The 26,048-nt window shown below is 39.7% G+C and overlaps 1 protein-coding gene and 1 pseudogene across 3 annotated transcripts in view; both read right to left on the bottom strand.

Annotated features, from left to right (window-relative positions):
* The window catches only part of galnt1 (UDP-N-acetyl-alpha-D-galactosamine:polypeptide N-acetylgalactosaminyltransferase 1), a 43,052-nt gene extending 22,575 nt beyond the window's left edge, over window positions 1-20,477 (bottom strand). The window contains exon 1 of one of the 3 annotated variants that reach the window (XM_086078316.1): window positions 19,950-20,477. The gene's annotated coding sequence lies outside the window, so the exon portion shown is untranslated. Of the gene's footprint in view, window positions 1-3,070; window positions 3,091-19,949 lie in introns of those variants that run through there. The other 2 variants (XM_086078318.1, XM_086078317.1) reach the window with 2 other exon arrangements.
* On the bottom strand, window positions 12,155-13,593 carry LOC147172308 (tripartite motif-containing protein 5-like; annotated as a pseudogene).
* Window positions 20,478-26,048: the final 5,571 nt, after the last annotated feature.

Genomic DNA, 26,048 nt, shown 5'->3' with positions numbered 1-26,048 from the left:
GTATGTGTTGTATTGCAAGAAGCATGATATCATAAATCTCTTCCTGCCAGCCCACACACTGGCTGTATTAGTGGGCCGTGCTGCAGTGCAGGTGTGGTTCAGAATGCCACCAAAGGTGCACGTGTGCTAGTCCTGTCCCCTCTCAGAGTCACGAATAGCACATCTTTTTTTTTTCACCCTTTGTTCCATTACTATTCTCATTTTCTCTTCCACAGCTCCACAAAGCTTGCGATGAATGATTGTAAACCATGCGCAAATTGGAAGCACGACAAGCAAGCACCTCTATAAATACCCATCAGACACACACACACAGGGCTGCAGAGAAAATCGCAAGGGAGCTCTATCAGTCTACAGATCAAACGGTCAGCTTTATGTCAGTCCTACACTGCAACAGTGTGTGTTGAGCAGGAAAATAACTACTAAAAGTGAGCGACACTATGAGGTTAAGCACATAAACTCTGTAAACACGATAAGACAATACTGCAAAAACATTGGCAGAGCGGAGGGTTTCCTCCAGTGTAATGAAACCTAAGCAGCCCATCTGTCTTAAGTTGGCTGCCAAGGAAGCCAATGCATCTGGGATTGAGAGGGAAAATGGATTTCTGTGATGTTTATCCAAACTAACTTGAAATAAATGTCACTGAAAATTTCAGATTGTGTGCAGAATGTTAGTAGATGTGCATTTGATGCCATACCAGTGCACAAGAACTGACTTTGACACCCACCATGATTAACTCATTTCTACTTGCTACCATGATGACTGTGTGAAAACCAAGGCTGAGGGTGCGTTTGTGTGGCCTCATCCTACCATCCAAGCTCATTGCACCCACTGAACGACAAACTTTTCTCCCACACAGGCCTTCTACTATTCATTCAAAATTGATGTAATTTCTTCATCCAAAAGGCCAATGACTGAGGCAAGTTAACAAATTGTAAAAATTAATGTAATTCTGTCCTAAAAGACATGCCAAAAAAAAAAAAAAAGATAATTTAATAAAATAGCTCACCAGTGATGGGACATCGTGATTTGCTAGGAATGTTGTATAAGTGATCATTTGAAAATGTAAACACTAACAGTGAGTTATCAAGACGAAGAGTTGTTTTCCTAATTATTGTGGGAAATCGTTAACATGTTGCATAATCAGTGTATTCACATAAATGAATATCATTCACTCAAAAAAAAAAACGTTAGGTAAAAAATAACCAAATTTTGGGCCAAAAATTGACCGATCCAGTACTTGGGTTAATTTGACCCAATTTTGGGGGGCGTTTTACACAAAATTACCAAGTTTTGGGAGGTTATTTTATTCAAAATGTCTCCATTTTGGGGGTTATTTGCAAAATAGGTTGGGTCAAATTGACCCAAGTAATGGATCGGTCCATTTTTGACCCAAATTGGTTTATTTTTTGTCCCATCTGTTTTTAGAGTGTTCATTCATATTAAACAGTACCCAAGAAGTAACTATCAGTTAAAAAAAGAAAAGGTTGGTGATCCCTGGTTTATAGGGCAGTATAAGAGTTGAGCTAATAGCCAAACCGTGAAAGTAACTCGTATCAGTGGTGTGAGTAACCAGCCATGTATAAAGCTTTAAAATATACATAATTAAAATAAAATATATGGTTCCAACTGCCTACATCATTGCAGGGAGGTTCTGTAAAGTAACATCCGCAATAAACAAGGGACTACTCTATTTTGAGATCCTTCATAAATGGAAAAACAACCAATCTTAACTCAACTGTGTGATGAAAACGAGTCTCAAGAACATGTCCTAGTTTGCCAACACAACACCGTGATGTGCATATGCTTGGTTTGTGTCCGGGTTTCTATATGCGCTATGTGACTCTGTGTGTAACATATGCTGTAGCAGAGGGAAACCTAACGTGTCATCTTTGATATTCACAACAACAAGGTGCCATGTGGCCCTCCGCCTCTGTCTCTTTCCAGGCCTCCGCATTCAAGTTGTAGCTTCACTGACGTGGGAAAGGAAGACCATGCTAGGCCGGCAGCAGTGTATGAACTCTTTTGCACCGACTATATTCAAAAACAGAGCAGCGGAAAGATAAAAAACAAAAAACAAAAACAAACAAACAATGGCAACAACCATATCACAGGCAAGTGTAACTGGAAGTTGACAGTTCTGACAATGTTCTAGGGGAAGCCCAGGCAGATAAAAACAGGAATTCTAGGAATAGAGTCAGCAGAAAATAGGTAAACAAGGAGACTGTCCACCCTTCTTTGACATGCCGCTTTGTCTCACTTTTTCTAGATGAAAAAGGGCCACAGCCTGTTATGCTTCTATGAAAGGGCCATGTGTCGGGGTTGGGAAGCAGGGGAGCTGTCACTTTCTGGACATATGTATGTACTCGTAGAGGGAGGTGAGGGTAGGAAAAGGAACAAACCGTAAACACAGGAGACCGAAAATGGCAGGCGTAGGGAACGAATTACCGAGAGAAAGATAACTGCTTCCTGTTTACGCAGGGTTGAACATACAGGACAAAGAGCAGCAGGCCACTAGACTACTGCTCTGACTTCTTGTGCTGAGCACATTTGGCGTAACACCAATCTTCCCGTGTCACTCTTTGGCGCCTGTCAAAGGAGGAAGTACAGTATTTGTTTTTGTATGCCTCACTGTTCTGGCACAAATGCACAAAATCCATTGATTATATCTAGGGATAGGTAGGTAGTAGGTACATACTATTAATTAATATAGAGCAGGGTTCACCAACCTTTTTGAAAGTGAGAGCTACTTCTTGGCTCTCACTTTGATACAAAATTCTGAAATAACAAATTTGCTCAAATGACCTAACAATGTCCTATTTAGGGTAAGCTATTTTGAGAATCATGTTGGCAACCTCAGTTATAGAGTATTACAGGTAACTGACTCATATTTCCCTTTTATATTTTTGGACAGGGCACTAGCAAGTGTTTCTCAAAAACATATTGTAAGAATATAATCGCTTCTATTGCCACAGAAACTCAAAATCGCGGAGATTAGCGTTCTTTAATATTGATGGACAAGTACCCAGTCAGTGCTGATGTTACTGTTCACTCATAATTTATTCATGTTACCATATCTCCTCTGCTGTTCCTGTTGTGTTAATAGGATCAAGAGTTTCTCATGCCCCAAGCTGTGAGCTCAACGCTCCCGGCAACATTTCCAATCCAGGACAGACTTCTTTGTGATTCAAAGCAACATTTCATGCAATGCAGTGCAATGGAAGATATTTTTAGCTGCATAAGCTTCAGTGACATTAAAGAACTTCAACTGTTCCTTTTCCATCTTGTCCATAACAAAAACCTTAAACCTGCATAGTAAAAATAAAAGATCTTCAACACACGCTTCATGAAAATGATGTGCAACGAAATATTGAGTTCCTAGCATTGCAATTCTTAGTGTTGATTTCAGTTTGTGGGTGCATCACAGACATTATGATCACTGCTTAAAATGACAAATGTTGCCATGAGCATATTACGTCACCCATCACAGTGAATCCCTCCAGTAACTTAATGATGAACTTGTTTGACATCCCGTTAAAATGTGCATAGCAAGCCCGCGCTTGTGTGAAGACAGCTTGTGAGAGAAATAGCAGATTTTGGTTTCAGTTTTTGTAGTCAGCATCAAAGCCCGTGAAGCAACAAAAGATAACAGTCAGGATGGAAATATTTCCTGAGACGAAACTGGCCCTTTCTGTGATTTCCCTTACAGTAAGCATTCCTGTTTGCGGTGCAGTGCCGGGGTCAAGGGCCCGAAGATCACGGGCATCCAGTATAATTTTTCGGCCTTGACCCTTACACACAGAGATTGTTCCAGATTCTGAGAATCTTTGGATGATGAAAAAAATTGTCCGCTGGCTACGGCCGTTATTGGTTGGGAAGGTAAGCACTTTATTTACGCAGAATAATTCACAGGTTAAAAAAAATATTTGGATTTTAATCCAGATGAATGATTATATGACAAAAATGTAATGAGTTGAGGCAGGTTTATGAACAATCTTCAAATATGTATATTCCAAAGCTCAAATGTATTGGTGGGAAAGTCTCCATTGTAACAGCAGTCAGGCATAGCACCTGCACTCTTAAAATACCACTACATCCTGAGTGAGGGCAATCTGATATGTGAGCAGAAGAGCTCCGGAGATCTTACGGGATAAAAACAAGTGGTTGAGTGTGCTGAGTCACTACAGGTTTGTGTAATAAGTTCAAAAGCCCTACAAAAGCCAAATATGTTCTTTCAGGGGAGAATATTTTTCATCTCATCACATCTTAACCACAAATATTACAGTAACTGTCTGTCAATGGTAGGCAGCATTATTACTTAACCTAAACTCTCTGCATTGATGCTGGATTACACTACTGGGCCAGTTTAAGTGGCCAGACTGTACTTCAAACAAAAAAACAAAACTTGGCACTCAATAGGCTATTAGCAGCTGCAAAATGCACAATCAATCACGGGCCAAAGATATAAATATACACATACAACTTCCCTTTCACAGCAGCACATCTCCAATATTCCATTTAAGCAGTTCCGTCATGAGGTCGATATCACCCCAACACACACTACTGATAAGCTAATATGGATTTAAATGAGCAATAACCCAACTCATACTGATTCAATGACAACAGGTGAGCTCCAGTATGAAGCACTGGCATGACTTTCTACAGTGTAAAAACTTTAGTACCATGCAGCATTTTATGTTAGGACTTCCTCGTGGAATAAGGCTTATTGCACATGAAAAGTTTTGCAGTGGTTCTTAACCTGGCCCCTTGTGTGACAAAATACAAAAGTGACAGAAGAGTGGCACTTGCCCAGGTGAAGCCGACAGTGAAGGCAACAGTAAAAGTTACATTGATTTGCAGTTAATATACATTTCAATTCAATTAAAAAAAAAATTATTCTTTAAAAGAAAACGAAATGAAAGGGAACACAACAAAAAAAACGTATGATATTTGTCCCTAATCAATACACACGCACACAAAATAAAAAAGGTTAACATAAAATAAATGACAGCAAACAGTCAAGACGCTTTCAGAGAAACAATTAAAAAAAATAATTCAATATAATGACTTTGTTCCTATTAATTTGTACTCACTTTCCCTTTTTATTTTTTATTTGATTTGCATATTAATTGATAAGAATTCATGATGGGCTTTATACATTATTTTAAGGCAGTTAAACTCCATCAATTCATTAAATTTTAAAGTTTTAAGTTGTATGAATATTGAATTAATGTGGTCTCTGTATCCACAGCCGAAAACGACAACAATAGCGTGTTTCTGTTAAAGAAAAATGGGTTCAGTGTAGGTTGTGACTGTGCACCCCCACACTTCAATGCAGTAGGTCAGGTATAGAACAATCAATGAATTATATAACAATAACAAAACATTCTTGTTCAATGATTCTTTAACCTGGTCATCATTGAGTTAGGTTTTTGATTTTTTTTTTTCTTTCTTTCTATGAACACAGTGATTTTGTGCCAAAGTGGTGGATGGTTCATTCTGTGCACTGATACAATATGTACACCCCCAATCTTAAAAGTTTCGGTGAATCCAAGTATGAAACTTGAAGGGTTCAGTATCTAGAAGAAACACTGTGGTGGTTTGTATAACAAAGCACAGACCGCATTTGAAACTTTGCAGAGATTGATGACTCAGTACACACACACATACAACAACAACAATGTTGCTGCTGTTCAGTGAGACATCAGCTTGGAGTAACAGTGGATACAGCTATCAGTCTGACTGAACTACTGTACAACTGCTCCTCTCAATAGTCCATAGTCTCACACTCAGGGAAGCTGCCCGCTTGCAGATAAGAGACAGAGACGAATACAAGCCCATGTGGGCTCAACAGGGAAAGTTACATTTTCAACAAGGACAGTCTGGCTTAAAGCACACAGCTGCCACAGTGGGGGTTTTTCCTCTGCTCTCATCCTCTCCCCTTCCTGCGTTCCTCTATGTGAGAATCCTGCTGACATACACTGTTTAAAGTAAGGGTAAATGGAAGCGATTAAAGATACAAAAAGACACATGAGGATCTAAACAGCCTCACAAGTGCACCTTGGAGGAGAGTAGTTACAATGGAAAGTATTTGTTTGGGTTCACAAAGCCTAATTAGAATCAGCCCGGGAGAGGTAAACAAAGGGAACACGGTTGCTCTTTGCACAGCTAATTAAAAAGGGTTTTAGCAGTATGAGGTTGAATATTATAGTGTTATAAAAGCACATTTAGTTTGCAGTTTTTTTTTCCTTGTGAAATTGTTAAAAATGCTGATAAAGCAGCAAGGCTGGTGGCTTTGAAGGTGACCACAATGTATTCCAGCAGGCATTCTCCAATGATTTATGAATTTAAATGCACCATGAAATTGTTCAAAAACAAAAACATTTTTCCAATAATAAGCTGAACTCAGATTACCTGTCTTCTGAATGACTTGAATCTATGAATGCGCCCTTTTTGTTTTTCAGGCCATTAATATCAACTGTCAAAACTCAGTGAAAGCCTTGCATTTAGTGCTGCCAGCTAGGATAAATCGGCACAAAGGTGAAAGTGAACAGACTGTTTAAAAGCCATAACCCAACTATGAACAGGATTTTTTTTCAGGTTGAAAGTGAGAGTTGAGAGCCAAATCTCAATAAATCCTCGCAGGGCTTTTTTTTTTAGATTTAGCTTCTATGCAGGGTAAGCAGCAGAGTGCCTCGGTGTTTGTTAAGCGTCGGCAGCCGCCACACTGCAAGAAGAACTCCTGCTGCTAGTGACAAGTGAGTTTCAATACAGCCCCGAGCGGCACTCCTGTCACTGCCTTTGACCTAGGCCGTGTCTTCACAAGTCACGTTGACTCCAACATACAACTGACTGCAGCTGACCTTCAGCTCAAACAACAGGCGAGACGTTTTCAGATGGGTACTGTACTTTAATTGCAGATTTCTTCTCACCCCCTTGTGAATCGAATTCATTCTAATTGCCGGTGCATGTTATTTGCAATCTGCATAAACCACAACCATATTGCCTTCATCAAAACAGCATTGGCAAGGTGTGAGGCTGTGAAAGATCACCCCCAAAATGAAAAGAAGAAATGTCATAACAGCAGAAATTAAGGCAATGAAAACTACACTTCTGTGAAGGATGTCAATGACAAACAAAAAAGATAATTGGGTCACCTGAGGTCTGCACTGTGGCTAAGGTGAAAAACTTATTTGATATTAAGGTGGATGAAACCAAAAAGGATAGATAACTGGCCAGAAAAAAAAGGAGACCAACAGAGGACAAGAAATGCTGGCTGCTGTAACAGGAAACTCAGCCATATCTGGCATACAGTATGGGAATGGAACGGGGCGTGAAATTGCTGACATTCATCTGTCACGTACAGCTAATTTATTTGTTCCCATTTGGAATTGTTAGTATCTTGTAATGAACAAGTGAAGACGAGTATTTTACTTCACTTATATGCCCATATTTTCTGTTGTACGTTAACCAAGTGTTCAATTCAAATTCTAAATTCTGTTATAATTGTTGTGTTTTTTAGAAATTAACTTAGTTTTTGAACAGTGTTTCGAAAGCTGATCATTATTTGTGAATGTGCATGGTTTGAGGATGTTCTAAATTTGTTCTGAACAAATCCTAAAAAGAATATATTGATGAATCAGTTATCACAGATTTGAACTTTGTTCGCATGATTAAGCACACATTTGTGTGTGTGCACTGTTTGTAAATGAGGCCCACTGTTTTGACATTCAGGCCTTTTGCTCCCTTGCCTTATACCCTAAAGACCCTAAAGCACCTTCTATCTTTATACAACATAATCTGAAATAAGGTGGCTTTTAAAAACATATTATTTAAGGGTGTGACATAGGCTTTTACTGTTGGCATGAAGTGCATGCATTGTACATACACACACATTAAAAACAATGCTCTTTGTTTGACACTTGTGCATTGCAGACAAGTTTGGTTATTTACAGTGTGTAACTAGGTGAGGCCATTAATCATTATTCAGAGGCAAGCTGCAATAAATTCTGAGATTTATGTGAGCGCTTTGGTTATAAGACGCTTGTTTTTTAAAGGGGCACTGCATCAATAGAAGCAAATCAGAGGCAAGGGAGACCACACGGGCTTAAATAAAATGTGTCACCATCAATTTTTGTAAAGACCATACAGCAATAGCAAAGATGAATGGAAAAAAAAAAGTTACAACATAATTTGACTAAAAATTGGTAAGTGGATATATATATATATATGTATATTTTGATAATTTAAAATATTAAATTATAACTAAAACTTGAGACATATATATTGAATTAAGAGAATAAAAAAGACTGAGAATAAATGCATGCTGCGTGGAATTTTCTTAGTGTGTAGTTGTATCAAGTAGAGAACTTCTATTTGATCAAACCTCAAAAATATGTCATGTTTACAAAATGCTGCAAAGCAGTACAGTACCATTAAACTTCACTCACTTGCTTCTGCACATAAAAATGGTTGTTCCTTTGCCTTAACAGCTGAATATCGTTTCAACAACATTTACTCAAATCGGAATTCCTTCAGTGCATGTGCACAGATTAGACCAAAAGTGGTTGGAAATGGGTGTGTCTAAGAAGCGTGAAAATAAATCACGACCTCAGTGTCAAAGTGCGCTATTAAAACGGACACACGAGCATTCAGGGTAAACGGAGACATCTGTGTGAAAGTGTGTGTCACACAGCAGTTTCTCCCAGAATCAGCAGAAAGTGGGTAGATTCTACATACTACAACGGTCGGTTAAAAAGGGGGGATGGGAAAGAGCAAGACTGTCGCTATGGTAACTATGCCATTTTCCTGTCGGCTCCTATCAAAGGAATGAAACAGATGCTGTGAGCAACATGCAGATGCGCTTGAACGGTACACTGTCACAAAGCAGGAAACTGGATGTGACTGGAAAAGGTTACTGGGTGTGACCTTGCGAGGCAGCTGATGTTCGCCTTAGTTCCCACTCTTCAAATGTTCCATGCGCTGCCTGCAGCGTCATGCTCTGTAATGCGTATTCCTCTGTATGAAGTCATGGGGACAAAAAAAAAAAACATTGTCATTCATCTGATGACAACTTGAGCAAAAGCTGCTCACAAGAAGTGGCCAAACAGTCCAACATTGGCCAGGAAGTGACTGCGTAGAAAAAACAGTGGTCCAATTTGAGCCATCCACCTGTGCAAGCTGAAGACAGTAGACCCGGGGAGTCCAAAAAATTTGAGTAGTAGCATCAAGATGCAGAACGCAGCAAACCCTGCAATCAATGGTGGTCTCAGGCTGCCCCCCCCCCCCCTGTATTCCTGTCTACTGATTGCCTTTTCATATTCAGTCACCCCAAACTTACAAAGTAACATGAAGGCAAGCTAAATGAGACAAAACAAGAGTTGATAAAAAAAAAAAAACAATGAACCAAAAAATAATAATAACAGCATGAGCATAATATTTAACAGAAAGCTATTTCCTTATTCAGCAAGCCTTGCCTTGCTTGTCAATGGTTTTACAATGTCGCTTCCTGTAGCACCTACTGTGTGGTTCTTTAAGTACAATTAAGCAAGCACAGACAGTAACTGAATGAGGAAAAAACTAAGAAACTATTCAACACAGCACACGTACAAAGTGGTGAGCAGCCTGTTTACACAAATAGTATCTAGGATGTAAATGTTGACATTGGCCTTTAGTGGGCTCAAGCCAAGGTAGGAGTTGGAAATGCTCCCTGGTGGCACTGGCTAACCCACTTCTACGCAACTCTATCCCTGACGTGACTCAGAGGAAAACCAGAGGCCGCACACACACGCGACTACATATATACACACACACACACACACACACACACACAAAAGCAAACAAGCATACTGTACACACTCTGCTACAAACTTATACGCGCACGACAACACACACTGACCGAACTGGAAGAGGAAAAAAACACTAAATGTTGTTGATAGCTATCTCTCGCCCCTTCTCATCCTTCTGTTTTCTTTTCTCTTTATCTAGCGATCAGCCCTCATGGTCCTGCTATCTGATCTAGCTGAATAGCCTGTAACATCCAGTGTCACGACAAGACCACAGACCGCTGATTACTTTTTTCCCAAACCAAAAGAACATACTTATTGGTACAATAAAGTATATATGTCATGCAACGCTGATACAACACCAATCAATAATCTTAATAAGAGGTTGCTTCTTTATAGTTCACAATTACAAGAGCATCAGAGCCATCTCATGGATCAAATGCAGTTTTCACATTTCATAACAAAACACATGGCAGTTCAAAAGTTTTTTTTGACTGAACCTCCTTACCTCGGAAACCCAAACAATGAACCCTATCCCAGAGTCACTTCAGTTGTTTTTTTTCCCCTTTTGTCATTGTTTCAACATCAGGGACAAGTTTAGATGCTGTGTCGCAATTAATTACTCGCTTTGTTATCCCCAAAAAATAAATGCATGACCATCTTGGTTTTCCCCTTTGGAAAAAAATAATAGGTCACGGTGTAACTTTATTCACATCTTATACCAAGGTTACCACGACATGAAAATACAAGGAATAATCTGGGGAAGAGAGAAAAAGATGGATAGCAAAGAGTTGGACAGCTTTGAGAGTGGATTTTTTAATAAGAAACACACCCAACCGGGTAGTAAGAATCTGTAAGTGAAAGCTCAAACCGCACCACAAAGACTAACGATTGGAAATACAAAAATTCTGACTTCGAAACAATACGTCAATATTGAAACCATTCCACAGCAAAAACTTAAAATAAAACAGTGGAGTCTGTCTAATGAAGGGTAAAATATACACTTTATATAATGTGTTTGGTTTTAGGCGAAACATTAACTTGCAGGCAGCCTATCATGGATTAGACGTTGGTCTTCCATAACTGCGCTGCTTCAGCTGATTTCCCTCCATGTTTGCCATACAACGGTTGTGTGCGGGCCCTGGAGGCTGAATAAATTACACAAGAGTTTACTGCAGCGCTTTCAATCTTTACACATACAAGTACTTACATATTTTATAGGAGCGAGTGACTAATAAACAGCTTGAAGCAAACACACTCAACCATTTTTGGGGGAGAAATTTTCACCATCTGCTGATCTGCACAAACGTATCGGTAATAAAAATGTGTGCTATTCTTTCAGTGTTTTTTTGTCAAGGCATTGCAGCAGTTTCATAGTAGAGGCATCATGTGCAGCACCCCATTTTGTTCATTTGTCTCACAAAATTCCCATTTTGCTAGAGATTTTTTTTTTTTTAAGTTGCAAAGGTCAAACTTCCCCTTTTTAATTACAAAGTGACAAATGGGGAACTCCTGCGCCATCAATTATTATACCGACAATGTAATCACTTCATCTGCTTCAGCTTGCTCTGGGCACACACTTTCCAATCATCTAAACAAACAAATAAAAGTGATTAATGTTGCTCGTTAATTGTCAAACAAGGTTGTGACAAGGTCTCAAACATTTCTCCCTCCTTCTGCACTGTAACATTGTCAACACACTATTATGCAAGTGGAGAAGCATTCTCATGAAAGAGATTCTAATTTCGCCTACCTTACCTCCCTCCCCATGACTTGAGTAGTGTCGAGCAACCCCTCCTCCCATGGTGGTGGTGTTTTCTTTCTTTGGTCTATGACATTTAATGTTTTTTTTAGCCTTATATACACCAGACTTATTGAAAACTGAAAAAAAAATCCATAATCCATTGTCTGCATTTGATTAACACTAAAACTTTTAAGAGATACAAGCAAAAAATACAATTATTTTGAAGTTTCTGACACCTTTGCACACAAAATTAACTTTTTTTTTTTTAAGTCAAACTTCAATTGATTATATTTGCACTAGTTCAAACCAAACCTTTTATTTGACAAGCTGAAATGTGATTCACGCATGTCTTAAAATGAAGACTTACCAGGTGATATTAACTCAAGAATGGCACCTGAAGTGGAAAAAAAGAATGACTAATTACCAATCAATCAATGACACTTAGATTTGATCAGAACAAAGCTGTATGGATTTATAATTGTAGAAGTAGGATTTGCTAGGTGCCAAAGTGCAACGCTAAGACATAGCTGCCAGTGGAGGGCATGACAAGACGAGAAGATAATAATTCAATAATGAATTCATATTTCCTGTATCAATTCAAGCACTGATCACCAACCATTCATCCGCCGCCCATCTTTCACTAGCATCCATGCGAACTTGGATCCTGCGCCATTTCATTGGTGGATTCAGGATCCAAATATTTTTGAAGGCATTTCCAGTTAACATCTCGAAATGCAATGCTTCATTTGCGCATTCCCACCTTCATATCCCAGATGCTCGTTCCCAAAGCAGAATCTTGCACAACGTTAGAGGAAAACCTTTCTGGATTTTTGGGACACTGCTATCTTTTTTCAGAACTCACACTGGTCGGATCTTCAGACAAAGTGAGTTCTGGAGCGGTTGTGTTTGGGTCCAGAATCACAGGACTGTAGAAGGCCAGCACCTTCATTTGTTCCCACATGGTGAACTTAAAGTAGCACTAAGTAACTTTACAACCTTCATAAAAGATTTTCATAACTCTTCTAATGAAAATGAAAAACTAGTTGAATGGTACCTGGCCTGGCACTAAGCAAGTTTGAGGAGGATGGTAGGAACACTGCCACACAAAAAACTACAAATGTTCTGACTGCTTTAAGGCATACGTCAAAAGCTACCTTGGATGAAAGGACAGTCAAGGATCAACATTGAGCAAAAAAACAACTACAACGCGCCTGTCCTCATTGGAAATGTGGTCTTCAGACATAATAATACCGCTTTTGTCCATATGGCGTCGCCATAATCAATATAAACTGAAAGTTCATTAGTGTTGCTTTAATGTTTGGCTTTATCCAGCAGAGTTCTCCATGGGAGCAGCTTCGTCAAATCGGGTAGCTCTTGGATTCTGGTCATTGCAGTCTGGAAGTTCTTCATGAAGGAAATGTGGTCAAAGGTCAGCTACTCCTCTGTGGTTCCAATCACATCTGAGCGAGCGGCCATGTCTATGCTGAGGGCCTCAATTTTCTCCTTCACCATCTCACGCTTCTTCCCTCACAGCAGACAGACGCCATGGCCTCTTGCTCAACCTGCAGGAAGTACCGAAGCTCTTCAAAATCCTTCTTAATCTTGCTTTCAACCTGGTCTCTCTGGACTTTTGAAGTACACAGACTTGTCATTGCAGTTGTTTCTTATCTCATGATAATCTTTCAATCTTGACAGACTTGACGGATCGCGTGCCTTGTGTGGATTTGTGCATCACTGCAAATATGGCACACAGGCTCCTGACATTCCAAACAGAAAAGTTAAAGTTTCTCCTTGTGCAACCTACAGATGTCCTCCGACTCTACTGAAGATTGAAAAGGCAAGGCCCCGCACATATTCCTCAGTACAAAGTTCAAAGGTACACCAATGGAGCTAAACTCTGTCCTACAGACCGGACACGATTCCTCTCCTTTCTGCTTCTACCACTGCTGCACACACGCACGCACGCACGCACGGCAGACGCTGTGCGTACACGGCAGCATGCCTGGATATTTAAACATCTCCAAGCAGGTTGGACATTGGAGACTGTCCTCAACTTCGCTTGCCATGGTCCGTCTCAGTCTACAAGCTTCACAGGTTCACTCTCGGGAGAGCTCCAGTACATCTGCCTGAGTGACGAATGAATGGATCATTTTGTACCCAGGAAGTCCAAAAGTCCAATTACTGCTTTCTGGAACTGAGTTTTGTTGTCAGACTTCAATCATTCATACATGGAATTGATAAGCCCAAACATTACATGAATTAATATCATAGAACCGAGATTTCCCAGGTGCCCGAGTACAACAATTAAACAAGATAATGGCCAGGAGCAAGAGTGCCAGGTCAAGAACACAGAGTTCATGAATTGACAGTACATCATCTTACGGGTAAGTACAGTACAGTTCGAGTGTGTAATAATCTCAGAAGTCTCAAAATATGTCTGGATGACATGATGTTCAGTACAAATCGCTTGATGAATGAATTAATTTCCACGTGCATCTGGAAATCTTAAAAAATTCAATTGACATCATACAAACTTAGGCGGAAACATGAAGAGGGTAGACCCCTGGCCGGATTGGATCACATGACGGTTCTGGCCCACGGGCTGTACATTTGACACCCCTGCTCGAGACACTTATTAATTAATTTGCTAATTCGCTGTTCATAGTGGGTTGCTCTCTGCTTAAATGCCGTACCTAGCAGACTTCTGTGAAAAGTGTATTGCACACCTAGCACTTTTTCTGGTGTTTGGTGACACATTAGCTTAGCAATTAGTAGGGGTGTGAATTGCCTAGTACCTGGCGATTCGATTCGATACTGATTAATCCCAATACGAATCTATAAATTGATTATTGCGGGGTTTTTTTTTTACTCAAATTTAGAAAATACTAATCAGTAAACTTGTACACGGTAAGATTTGTATGAAAATGTATTATTTATCTGAAAATTCAGGCTTATAACTGAGCCACTGCATTTAACAAACAGGTTGCAGTGTTTCATGTCTGAACAGCACTGAAATAAAATATTAAGGTTTAATGTTCCATTAATATAACATTCTTCCATGCTTAATGTGTGTGAATCCTAACCCTAAGTAAGACGTTTTGTTGAATATTGCCATTAAAAATGTATGTTTAAAAATCGATTAGGCCGCATATCGAGAGAATTGCGCGCTGTAATATCGCGATATATTGCCGAATCGATTTTTTCTAACACCCCTAGCAATTAGCATTGGTTTCTTTTTCTCTCTTGCTCTGTGTTGCATGCCTAATAATAATTTGTTGTTCGCCATTATAACATGAAAATGATGCGTATTATAAGTATCTTATTTGTCACCACGGAAGAGAGGATTAGCTACATACAAGAGAGGATCTACACCGCAGGCGGATAATATTTAGCCACGCCAGCAAGCAAGCGCAGCGGGTAGATTGTGCCCATAAGCACGCCTCAGTGCTGAGCATTCCCCACAGTTCGCGAGGAGCAGCTCAAAGCTGATTGGTTTGTGCGACTTGTCACTTGAGTAGCACGTCGCTTTTGATTTGTGAGCTTTGCGGGAGAGAGGGAAGATGTGTTTATGTATGAAATAGGTGACAGTTACACACACAAAAAACAATTGAAAAAAAATTTATAACAAAAAAATGATAAATCTGTCAGCCCTACTCCCACCTATCAACAGCAACCACACACACAGATTAATGATGTGACAGACAAGGAGATAAACACTGCATGTCAGTCAACATTAATTGATTGAAGTGACCCGCTAAAAAATTGGCAAGAATTATATGTTCATCACTAAATGATCTGCTGGTGCTTTCCAATACTGATTCATAGGTGGCTTGCTCACCAAAATGTCTAAAAATAAGTCCAATTGAAGTCCACGGAGTAGAAGAAAATAACAAATCTGCTTATCTTACTGACAGTATAACAATCTGATGAAATTGCCAAAAGTATTGGACTGTTTTTTACTTTCATTTTGTGATAAATGAAAGGAATCAAATATACTGCATACGATACAGCTTAGTTTGATTTTCAGCCACTTGTTACTTACACTCAAGATTCAAGGCTGAAGCTTACAAACAGTAGCAACAAAGTGTGTGTTCTTGAATGTGTGTGTGTTTGTGTGCGCACAAGTAGCTCTGATCCTGCTATAGTCCCAAAGTTAGGAACAATGGCATTCCTGTGCTGCTAGCTCCAGGTGGCTGTGGAAACCCAATCCTACAGCAAGCCTCGGTGGCACACGGCGTGCCGGGAATGCTGCTGCCTCCCTCCGGAGACATGTGCCAGAATGGAGCTATTGTTCCTGACAAGCTTGGAGCAACAATACATTCACCAAAAATTGCCATAGATGACAAACAGAAGTTGCCTCAGGTTTAGACGTTGCTATTGCTTACTTTTTTGCTCCACTGATTGACAGATTAAGAGGAAAAGACATTCTCTCTTGAATGTGGTTTTTTTGTCATCTTTAAAGTGTGTATCTGTCAGGCTAATAACATATTATCCACCATAGGCCACTAATATAAACTGTCATTTCAACATAATAGGGGAGCTTTAAAACTTAAATGCCCCATGGAGGGACAATGGAACCATCAACAGTAATAAAAGAAGAGCAGAACATCACCTCAAAAGAACACCAAGTAATCTCCTCCCTGGAGTCAGCAAGTGTTTCCCTGACTCATAAGTTTAATTCATTCCGTGACCAAGCTCATAACTCACTTTACTTGTTCCGGTGTATCAAAACGATTCACATCAGCGAAATTAATCTAAATGCCATTAATCCTTCGTAATTTTGTTTTACGTGTTTTTAAAGAAGAAAATAATATTAACAAGCGTGATGTATCCCAGCATTGACTTACTCTGTTACATGAATGGCAACAGGTGGGTAGGTTTATTGTACCTTCTGCCAACTCATGAAAGAAAATTTAATTGTTTTGTCTGTCGCCATACATCATCAGCATAAATAATTGACATTGGATAAACCCTCCGGGCACCCCGATGGTCTCTCATGGCACCATGGTTGGAAATGACTGATTTAGGAAACTAAAAAAAGTGCATACAGCAAGCAAATGTGCCGAGGCCAGAACACACTGTCAAAACGCACACAACACAGGAAACGCATCATCGAGTACAACGGCCTTGAAATGAGGAACATGAATCATTTCCTCCTTATGTTGTATAGTCATGCCTTCACACAAGTTTCTAGTGTGACAAACATCATATCAACTGAAAAAAAGTTGCTGCATATAGACAAAAAACAACTTAAGAGTATTCACATCACTTAACCGTAACATGGATGTTTTGGGAATGTGGGTGCAAACAATAGTAGTCAGAGAAAACCCTCACAAGCACAGGGAAAACATCCAAGGCCAGATTTAAATAACCAAATTCAGAACTGTCAAAACATTTAATTGAGGCACCATAGGGCCAATGCTACAGGTCATAAAAAATTGAAATAGATGAGATGGGTTTTTTACAGATGCCGATTATTAGTAGGGATGCTCCAATCCACTTTTTTCACAACCAATTCAATACCGATACCTTGGGTTCAGTATCTGTCAATACCGATCCGATCCATACTAAATTGTCTTTGCACTAGTCCTTCCAATTATATTCAATACCCCCCCCAAAAAAAAAATCAAATGCTTTTAGATGTTCTTTACTATCTTTGAATTTTTTTTTGAACATTTATTAGAGTATGATTTTCATTCAATATTTTCAATACAAGTATTGAATGTATATTGAATAAATGTAATCATTACTTAAGTGCCGGTACAGTTTTATTTTTTTACATTCAAGCAGTGTTAATGTTTCAACTGTGCAAAATGTGGCCAAGGCTCCTGCGTCACATGCTTCTGCCTACACACTCTTTCATGTCTGCACGTAAAGAAATATTGATAGGCTACATGCTTTTTTGCTCTTCAGTTTAAGAAAATAGATGATCACCAAATGCCACCTTTATGTACAAAATGCATAATTAATGACATTGTTCTTTGTCTCGCCTGCCTCGGCAATTTCTGTTGACGCTTCACACACGGCCGTCCTTCCACGGAACCTGCCGGCTCGCCACTCGCGAAAGCAGCGAGGCAGGCCCCGATCTGACGGCGGTGAACCTTTGCGAGAGAAAGAGCGGAGGTCCCCGCTTGGCCAGCGGGGGGACCCAACCAGCCCCCGCTCTCTCTCGCGGAGGTCCCCCGACGGCGGCGAGGCAGCGAGCCGGTGGCAAGGAGGCGGCGTCTTACTGCTGAACGGCTTTCACGAGCTGGCGACGCGGGGCCCGCCTTCCTGCCAAATGGCTTCCGATGTTCCCAATTTTGATAGACATTGGCTGCGCCGACGTAGCAAATGGAAAATATTATTTACCTCACCATTCCCCTTTTCACCTCATCATTGGAAACTCTGTGGATCTGGACCATTTTGACAGATACCAGATCCATTTTTTTCCCCAATATATGGGCTGATACCCGATCCACGTATTGGATCGGGGCATCCCTAATTATTAGTAGTCAAGGAGGCCAATACCCGATATTTGAAGCCAATATTAATTTTCAGTAAAAAGGGGGGGATATTGGCGCCAAAAATTTTAAAAATACAAATACCAATTTTGACTTTGTTGTAATGTCTTAAAGCATTAATCCTTATTGAACAAATTTTCAGTTTTCAAATTGTAGACTTTTTTTATTTATTTATCTTAGACAACAGTACTTAATTTTAAATAAAATAAAAAAACATGTTCATGGAGCGCCCAAGGTTATCAGTATTCAGTACGTCTTAAAAAGTTAAATGGAAACTTAAAGAAGTAAATACCATAGCTCTGTTTGTTCCAAAATTTAAAAAAATGCTGAAATCTTTAACTTTCACATTTCTTTGTTTTAAATGTCAAACAAAAACAAAAAGTTCAGTAAGTTCCCAGGGTCTGCAGCATCTCTTATAAAGTTAACTGAAAATGTAAATAAATAGCTCCCCGAGATTTAAATGGTTTAACGCTCAGCCACTAATGTCTGAAACGATGGCAACAAAAGGGAGTACACCCCCCTTCGAGAAAAGTTCCAAATTTGTCCCAAAGTCTCACTATTCTTTGTGGTCAAAATGATCTTCCAGTACTGGAAGTATTGGAGGTCACCAGAGTTTCACACTTTTGGAAGTGGATCACTCTTCCACTCCTCCATGACAACATCACAGAGCTGGTGGATGTTAAAGACCTTGCACTCCTCCAGCTTAGTGTGAGAGCGATAACACCAACACATGCTCCTCATTCCCAACTGAGACCTTGCAACAACAATAAGTCACATTACCCTGCGGAGAGAAAATGGCCTGTGATTTGCACATTTTCACATAGGGGTGTACTCACTTTTGTTACCAGCAGATTACATATTAATTGGTGTGTAGAGTTATTTTTAGTTTTTATGATGTACTACGATTACTTAATTTAGCAAAATGTAAATTATTGTCCTCATTTATGTGAGATACTGCATCTTTCACCTTTAGTGGAAGAGTGTTAACTATAACAGCGGTTGGGAATCGTTGTGATTCCCAATCAGTGTGCTGTGGCACACTAGTGTGCTGTGAGACCTCTTATGGTGCACCTCAGGAAGTGATCAAATTTCCCTTAATTGGTCAGAAAATTATTGATTTCCGACAAATAATCTATATTTGTTCATCTAGCTATGCCAGCATCTTATAGTGACAGATGGAACAAATAAATGTTCTTCTATTAGATGGCAGAAAGCACAAGCACTTTTTCTTACATTTATGTTTGGTGGTGTAGTGTGAGATAAGGAACAGGGCAGGTTGCAATCCTTATTTGCAGTGATGAGGAATCCATTTTCCTACCACCAAAGATGACAGCACTGTTAATGAATTCTCTCTTTACAACTCACACTTTATGCAAAGCAGTGTAAAGATCACCAAGTGGCTGTTACATGGAATGTAATTAAGTTGAGTAAGAGGGTAGTAAACTGAGTTGAATCATCCAACCCCAGTACAGATAGTGATACGGACCGATTTGTGGCGCACAAAATACTGATCAATACGGGCTGTGATGCAATGATAAGACTCTCAAGGTACATTACAAGAGCAGTCTTATCAAAATAAGATGTCCCATGACAAGACTGCATCTGCTTTTGCTATTATCTGCAAGCAATGTTTTGTAGAAAGTACTTCAGAACAGAGCAGGCATCATTTTGTTTAAGCAAATGTGACTGCTAGTCTGTCAGGGTAATTGAACGCTGAGTAACAGTCAGGGAAAGTGACAATTTGCGTTTTAAGGGTGGTCGCATCCTCCCTCCGTTAACTCGGCTGCTTCTGTCAACAAGAAGCCCGCTGCCATAAGCGCCTGTCCGCGGCTACTAACATGTCACGTTCGCCGGCGCGTGGTTAATGTGGCAAGAACAGCGCCAAGGTCGTTTATGTAAAAAGAAAACAGCTCGCTTACCTTGATTACAAAGAGTGACGGGGCAGCCCGAGTCCGCCCCAGGTTAGCTTGTGAGCCACAAAACTCCCCCGACTCGGGTACCAAGTGTCGCTGCTAAAGTTAGCTAGCCCTGTTAGCTTCTCCGGCTAACGACGGGGGGCGCGCTCCTCCTCCTCTCCTGCCGTCGAACACCAACCGGTTACCGCATGAAAAAAAGAAAAAAGAAAAAAAAAGAAGCAGCTTAACGTAAGGCGTGGGCCGCCACGCACATCTACACGGCCGCCGTCCGTCGTCTAGAGCCGTAATGAGGTGGGACATCCATGAGGGGAGACAGGCGGATACGGAGGGTCGCTCGGTCGCAGAGAGAGGAGTCCGCGGCTGACTTAGCTCCGTCCCTCGCGGCGGCTGGGGGGCGGACGTGCTGCCTCTGGCTGGCCGGGTCCTTGTGAGGGAGGGAGGGAAGGAAAAGATTTGGCTGCTGCTGCTGATGTGCGGAACCAACGCAGACACCAGCATCATTGCTCATCCCTCCCTTCGCTGTCTCAACCCGGAAGAAATAACAACATTGAGCTCACAATTGGGTCCATAATTTAACAAAAGAAGACATCCGCACTTCTATCCATCCATCCATCCCTACTAGGGTCGCATTAGAAGAAAATAAATGAAACGATCATAAAGGCACATTTTTATTAAAATCTCAAGGCACATAAATCAATCTATTTTTAGTTATTTTAAATAAGTGACAGAAACTTTCCCACCATTGGTGCAACCTAAAATCTGTACAAAAATGAAATCTTTCTGAGAGTGGACGTAAAAATAAACAACTGAAATCAAGTGATTGCACAAGTGTGCACTGTGCAAACCCTCTTTACGGGGATGTGGTTGTGTTCAGATTAACCAATCACAATGAGGCCCATGTTCATGGCACACACCTGCCACAATTTAAAGAGCCTCTGATTAACTCCAAATACAGTTTGTCTATTCTCGAAGGCTTTTCTTGACTACTGTTCACATGCCCCTGAGCAAGGCACTCCCCTCACCCATCCAGCTCAAGAGGAGCAGCACTGTTTGTGTGTCCCTTTCACTCTGACATCACCCCTTGCATCTGTGCATGTGCGCATGTGATGTGGTTCTCTGTTGGCTGTGCTACAAAATATACACAGCAGTGCCAGCATGTGGGATTTTGAATATTATAACAACAAAATCTTGTTTACATATTGATATGTGGCTATTTAAATGTGTGAAAGTATAAACGTGATGCATCTTAAATATTTAGATGAAAGATAAAGACAGTATTAATCACATTTCTTGCTTGTGATTACAAATATCAAAAGAAAGAGGAAGAATTAAAGCAAGCAAGAAAAAAAAGAAAAGAAAAAAACCTGATGTAATTTTTAGAGCCGGACATGAATTGTATTGTCTATTTGCAGAGTATTCCGACTTAACCAAAGTACAAAGTGCAGTATGTTTACAAACTTCTGGGGCACAGAGTAGGAATTTTGTTTGAACATTCCTAAGACAGAGAAACATTGAGAACACACAGCCTTAACATTCTTTAAAGATATGACTCCCTACCGTGAATGGCCTTTACTGATCAGTACAACACCATGTGGCAGAGTGTATACTTATGTTTGAATACATTACTTAGGTTGGTTAATGCAACCCCTCCCTTCTCTTTGGAAAAAAAAACAACAAAAACCTCCCAGGGCAAACAATGTGTGAAACAAAGACACCCACGTGAATCTTGCTCAGCTGTCTTTCCTCCACACTATTTGTGCAATATTGTCTTGCCCGCGCAAATGAAGAAATTGCTGTATTTGATTTATTTTCATGATGCCTTCAATTCTCTTTTTAAAATACCCGATGAACCCAAATTGTTCTAATGAAATCACATTCCTAAAATGTTGTATCTGGAAGCTCCTGGTGTGATGTCATAAGGTGAAAATTAATAATGACATGGACAGTATATCGCAATTTTTTTTCTCCAAAATCACACCTAAATTGTGGGTTACTAATAATTGTTGTAATGCAACGGCAAATCAAAATCTATCAATTGATCAACAATTAAAAAATAATAATAATGAAAAAACAGAAATACCTGTAAAATTTGAGATTTTAGAACGCAATGAACTGTCTTAGTGCTTTATCATCTGACAGTAACTGCCCTTGCAAACAAACAATTGAGTTGTTTTTTTTGGTGACGTTTTCTGCTCAAAATGGCCTCCACGCCTATCGTAAGAACAACAGAATCCATTTTGGCATGTAATAAATAAATTGTATTTTTTAAACTGTCAGTAGTCTATAACCTGACAGTAGTGCAGGAGTAAAAAATCATTTGCCATGCACTTTCAGGCACGCTTACTTGGTTGTTACTCGGTCTTTCGAGACTATTTGTCACGTCTCTGCAGTTTTTACTTGAAAACATGCATGAGTTACTATGTTTGCGTGGACACACCTCACCCTTTGAAAACTGCAGCTTTATCAGAAATGTATGAATGACAGTCATAGCTAGAGTCTAACAAGTTGCTAACCTTACAAAAGCAGCCCGAGCTTGTGCTACCAGGCAGCTATTAGAGCTTACAAAATGGCGTTATCAAGGAGAAAAACATCGTATAAGAGATGTGAGAGGAAAATTGGCTCTCTTTCACCATCACCAAGAAGATGTATCGTTTATGGCGAGCAGTTTTTCCGCCTGGGGAGTGTCAAACGTCTTGACTCCAGGCGCAGCCTTTTTGTCACCTCACTTTATTACTTGCGCAAGAGCAGCACTTAGATTGTTTCTAATAGATACTTGCCTGCACCAATGGGCTCATTTTCTTCAGTGGAGACCAATTTTTCAATCCTATTCAGAGGGATACATTAAATGTGGCAAGAATAATGGAAAAAAAAGAAGAAACTACTGTTCTGTTTATTTTGCGACAAAGACAGGGAGAGAAAGAAAGCTTTCATGATTGATTTGATTCTTCTACGTATACAGACAGTTAGGCCATTGCTAGTTACAATTGTTGCAATACTGAACTGTGATGTATCCAATTATCAGTGTCAATTGTAGAATACAATCTGAAAAGAAAAAAAAAGACAATTGACAATGACTAGAAGACTCAAGTGCTGTATGACTTCCTCCTTTACCCAAGTTTCCCAAAATTGTCTCGCTTCAGGACCCAAATTTACTGAAAGTACTAATTTGATGTTTTTCGAATCGAGTATACAGTAGATTTAATGTTTTGTTCCAATTTTGTTTGTATTTGTAAAGTTTGTATTTTGTATTAAAGTTATAAGTAAGGGGATAAATTAAATACATGGAAAAGTTTGAGACCCACTGATATTCAAAGTAATGATAACACAGGCAGTATTTCCCATTAGGGGTGGGAATCTTTGAATGTCTCACAATTCGATTCCGATTTTTGGGTGAGCGATTCGATTTTTGATTGACAATGATTTTTGCTTAAATTTATAGATGTTCAAGAAATCGTAATGGTCTACTCCAATCTGACTCGCTAATGCTAATTAGTGCGCTACTTGCGGCACTTTTATCACTCAAAAGAACGGCTCCAAAAAAACAACTTTTATTGGAATAACTTGATCGTGACTTTTTCCTTCTACTCTCTAATGTGGCTACAACTTAACAGTGTATCAGACCGCGTGGAACCACACTGCCCCTCAGTGGCCAAATCGGGTACAACATGAACAGCGCTCCCAATAAAGGCACACATAAAGAAAGGGATGACAGTATAAAATAATTTAAATAAAATCGATGTTGGGACATTTAAAATCGATTCTGAATCGTACTAAATGAGAATCGTGATTCTTATGAGAATCGATTTTTTGGCACACCCCTAATATACACACACACACACACACACATATATATATATATATATATATATATATAGAAGAAAGGTGTCACAACCAGATATACCGCATGTAACATTAATTCCCCGTCACTTGTGGATCATGAGGTTAAAGGAGACGCAAGTAACAAGACTAACTCTGCCCCAAAACAAGAATAGCAAGCTTTTAGCTATGACTACTTCACAGTACAGTTCATACAAAATATCGTGGAACAGCAATTACATGTTAAAACGGGGCCTCCTATATAGTTGTGGGCGGTAGAGATTGCAAACAGTCCCTTGACATTTCATAGAAGGCTATCTGCCTACATGCGCAGACACGCGTGTGAGCTATCCATTCCCATTATAAACATTGACACACATCCAGCACCAGTCATCACGCAGATCAATAAGTAGCTTTGGGGCCCCAGTGTACATGTTTGCCTGCGGAGTCACTGGAGCATGAAAAAGCTACAAACCTTTTATGTAATATCCTTTTAAATGGCATATGTAACAGCAGGTACAGTGTGCGTGACGCGAATCCAGTTAAATGTTGTCACGCTGATTCTAAGACAATGCTTCAGTGGTTTGACAGGAAAGCACAGTTTGGCATCCAGTGGGTTAAGACTGTGGTAGAGATGCAGTAAAATGGAAGCTATTGTTTTAACTGATCCTATTCCGATGCTCTTTGGGATTATCTTGCGTAGGTGGTATTTTCATAAAACGGCTGCGGCATGCTAATAAATGAATAAGACATCTTAGAAAAAGTGCCTTTGAATTGGCATTTCGCATGCAATTTTTTGTAAAGTGGAAGTTGCTCCGGTTTGTTCGTCTGTATTCACACGTACACACACGCTAAGTACACTCGTAGCCCTCAGTTAATCAAGGTCTGTGCAGTTGCTTAAGGGATGCTGTGGTGAATTTGGATGTGGTGCTTCATTGTAGTGCGGAGTCTGAATCCTGACAGGTCCTTTGCCTGGTGCAGACTGAAAGATACGCTTAAGGCGCTTTCCCATCTGAGGTGTTTGTGCGAAACGCTGTCAGATTGACAAGAGAGGGCCCACGTATTGCTCTCAGGCGTAGCATCCTACTCGAACCAATCAGCACATTACTGGAGGCAATCAAATCCTTTAAAGCTTTCCTGACAGGTATGGCTTGTTTAAGTTTATCTTCAAAGTTTGCTCTAAGCGAGATTGACTTGTCTTGTTTAATGTTTTACAGGTCATAGAAAGTGTCACCAGCTTGCTGTGCCACACCCCCTTGGTCTGCTTATACGTGCGAATGAGGGTAAATGTGAGATAAATGAATTGCAAATAACAAAGAGGCCTAATCAGAAAGTTCACCAAAAGACCCCAGTTGTTAACATTATTTAGATACACATAAATTAATAATTAATAAATAAATAAATAAATAAAAGATTACAAAAGTACCATCAAAAAGCTGCATGCTGAAAATGTCATTGGGAAATCGGCTGCATGTTTGGTTAAAGCTGTATAGTATTTTAAAATAAAACTTTCTTTTTTTTTAAGAATCATCCAAATTGTATTAAAAACATATGTGAATTATATTGTACATTCCTGTAGATGGCAGCAGTAGATAAGAAATGTAAACCATTGGCTGATAACTGCTTTGCTGTTTGAGGTTCTGCTCTTTGGGGCAATCTTTCCATTTTCAGCATACACACTGGACAGTGGCTTTGATTGAGAGATGGCAAACATAGAAAATAAACGGTTCACGCCTCGGGACACTTATGAGCTGAGATTTGAACCCAGAACCTCTCGACTGTGAGGCAGATGTGCTAGACATACTGTGCTGTCCTCTTTCCTTCTAAAACAGTGAAATAATTAAAATATGGTGTAAATTGTAGAAAGATACACTTTCCGTCCATCAATTTTTGCATATGGACGATTTAGTGTATTAAATAAACCTAACATGCATGTTTTTTGGGGGATGTAGGAGGAATCCAGCACTGTCAGGCAGACATTTTAAACCATTGCCTTCAGAACCACAGTAAGGAACTTGTCAAATTCGATTTAATAACATTGTTTGTCTTCTACTTAGAAATGATGGTGTTTGTAGTTCTGTACAGTTTTTACAGGGGATCATTGCTTATGTCAAAATAGTAAATATTTGTATGAAGTACATCTAGGCATTTCCCCCCCATAATGTTTTACAGTACTGTACATTTGAAAACAATGTAGCTATGTATTCAAATCTCAAGCCTCAAAACTATGTTTAAAAATTACATGACATTAATAATATACATTTATTTGTTATCATTTAAGTATCA

Source organism: Leptonotus elevatus, chromosome 6 (genome assembly GCF_054856555.1).
Source record: "Leptonotus elevatus isolate MCC_2025b chromosome 6, RoL_Lele_1.0, whole genome shotgun sequence".
Taxonomy (NCBI): Eukaryota; Metazoa; Chordata; class Actinopteri; order Syngnathiformes; family Syngnathidae; genus Leptonotus; species Leptonotus elevatus.
Note: the sequence above shows the minus strand (reverse complement) of the source record. Positions and strands in the feature narration are given on the sequence as shown.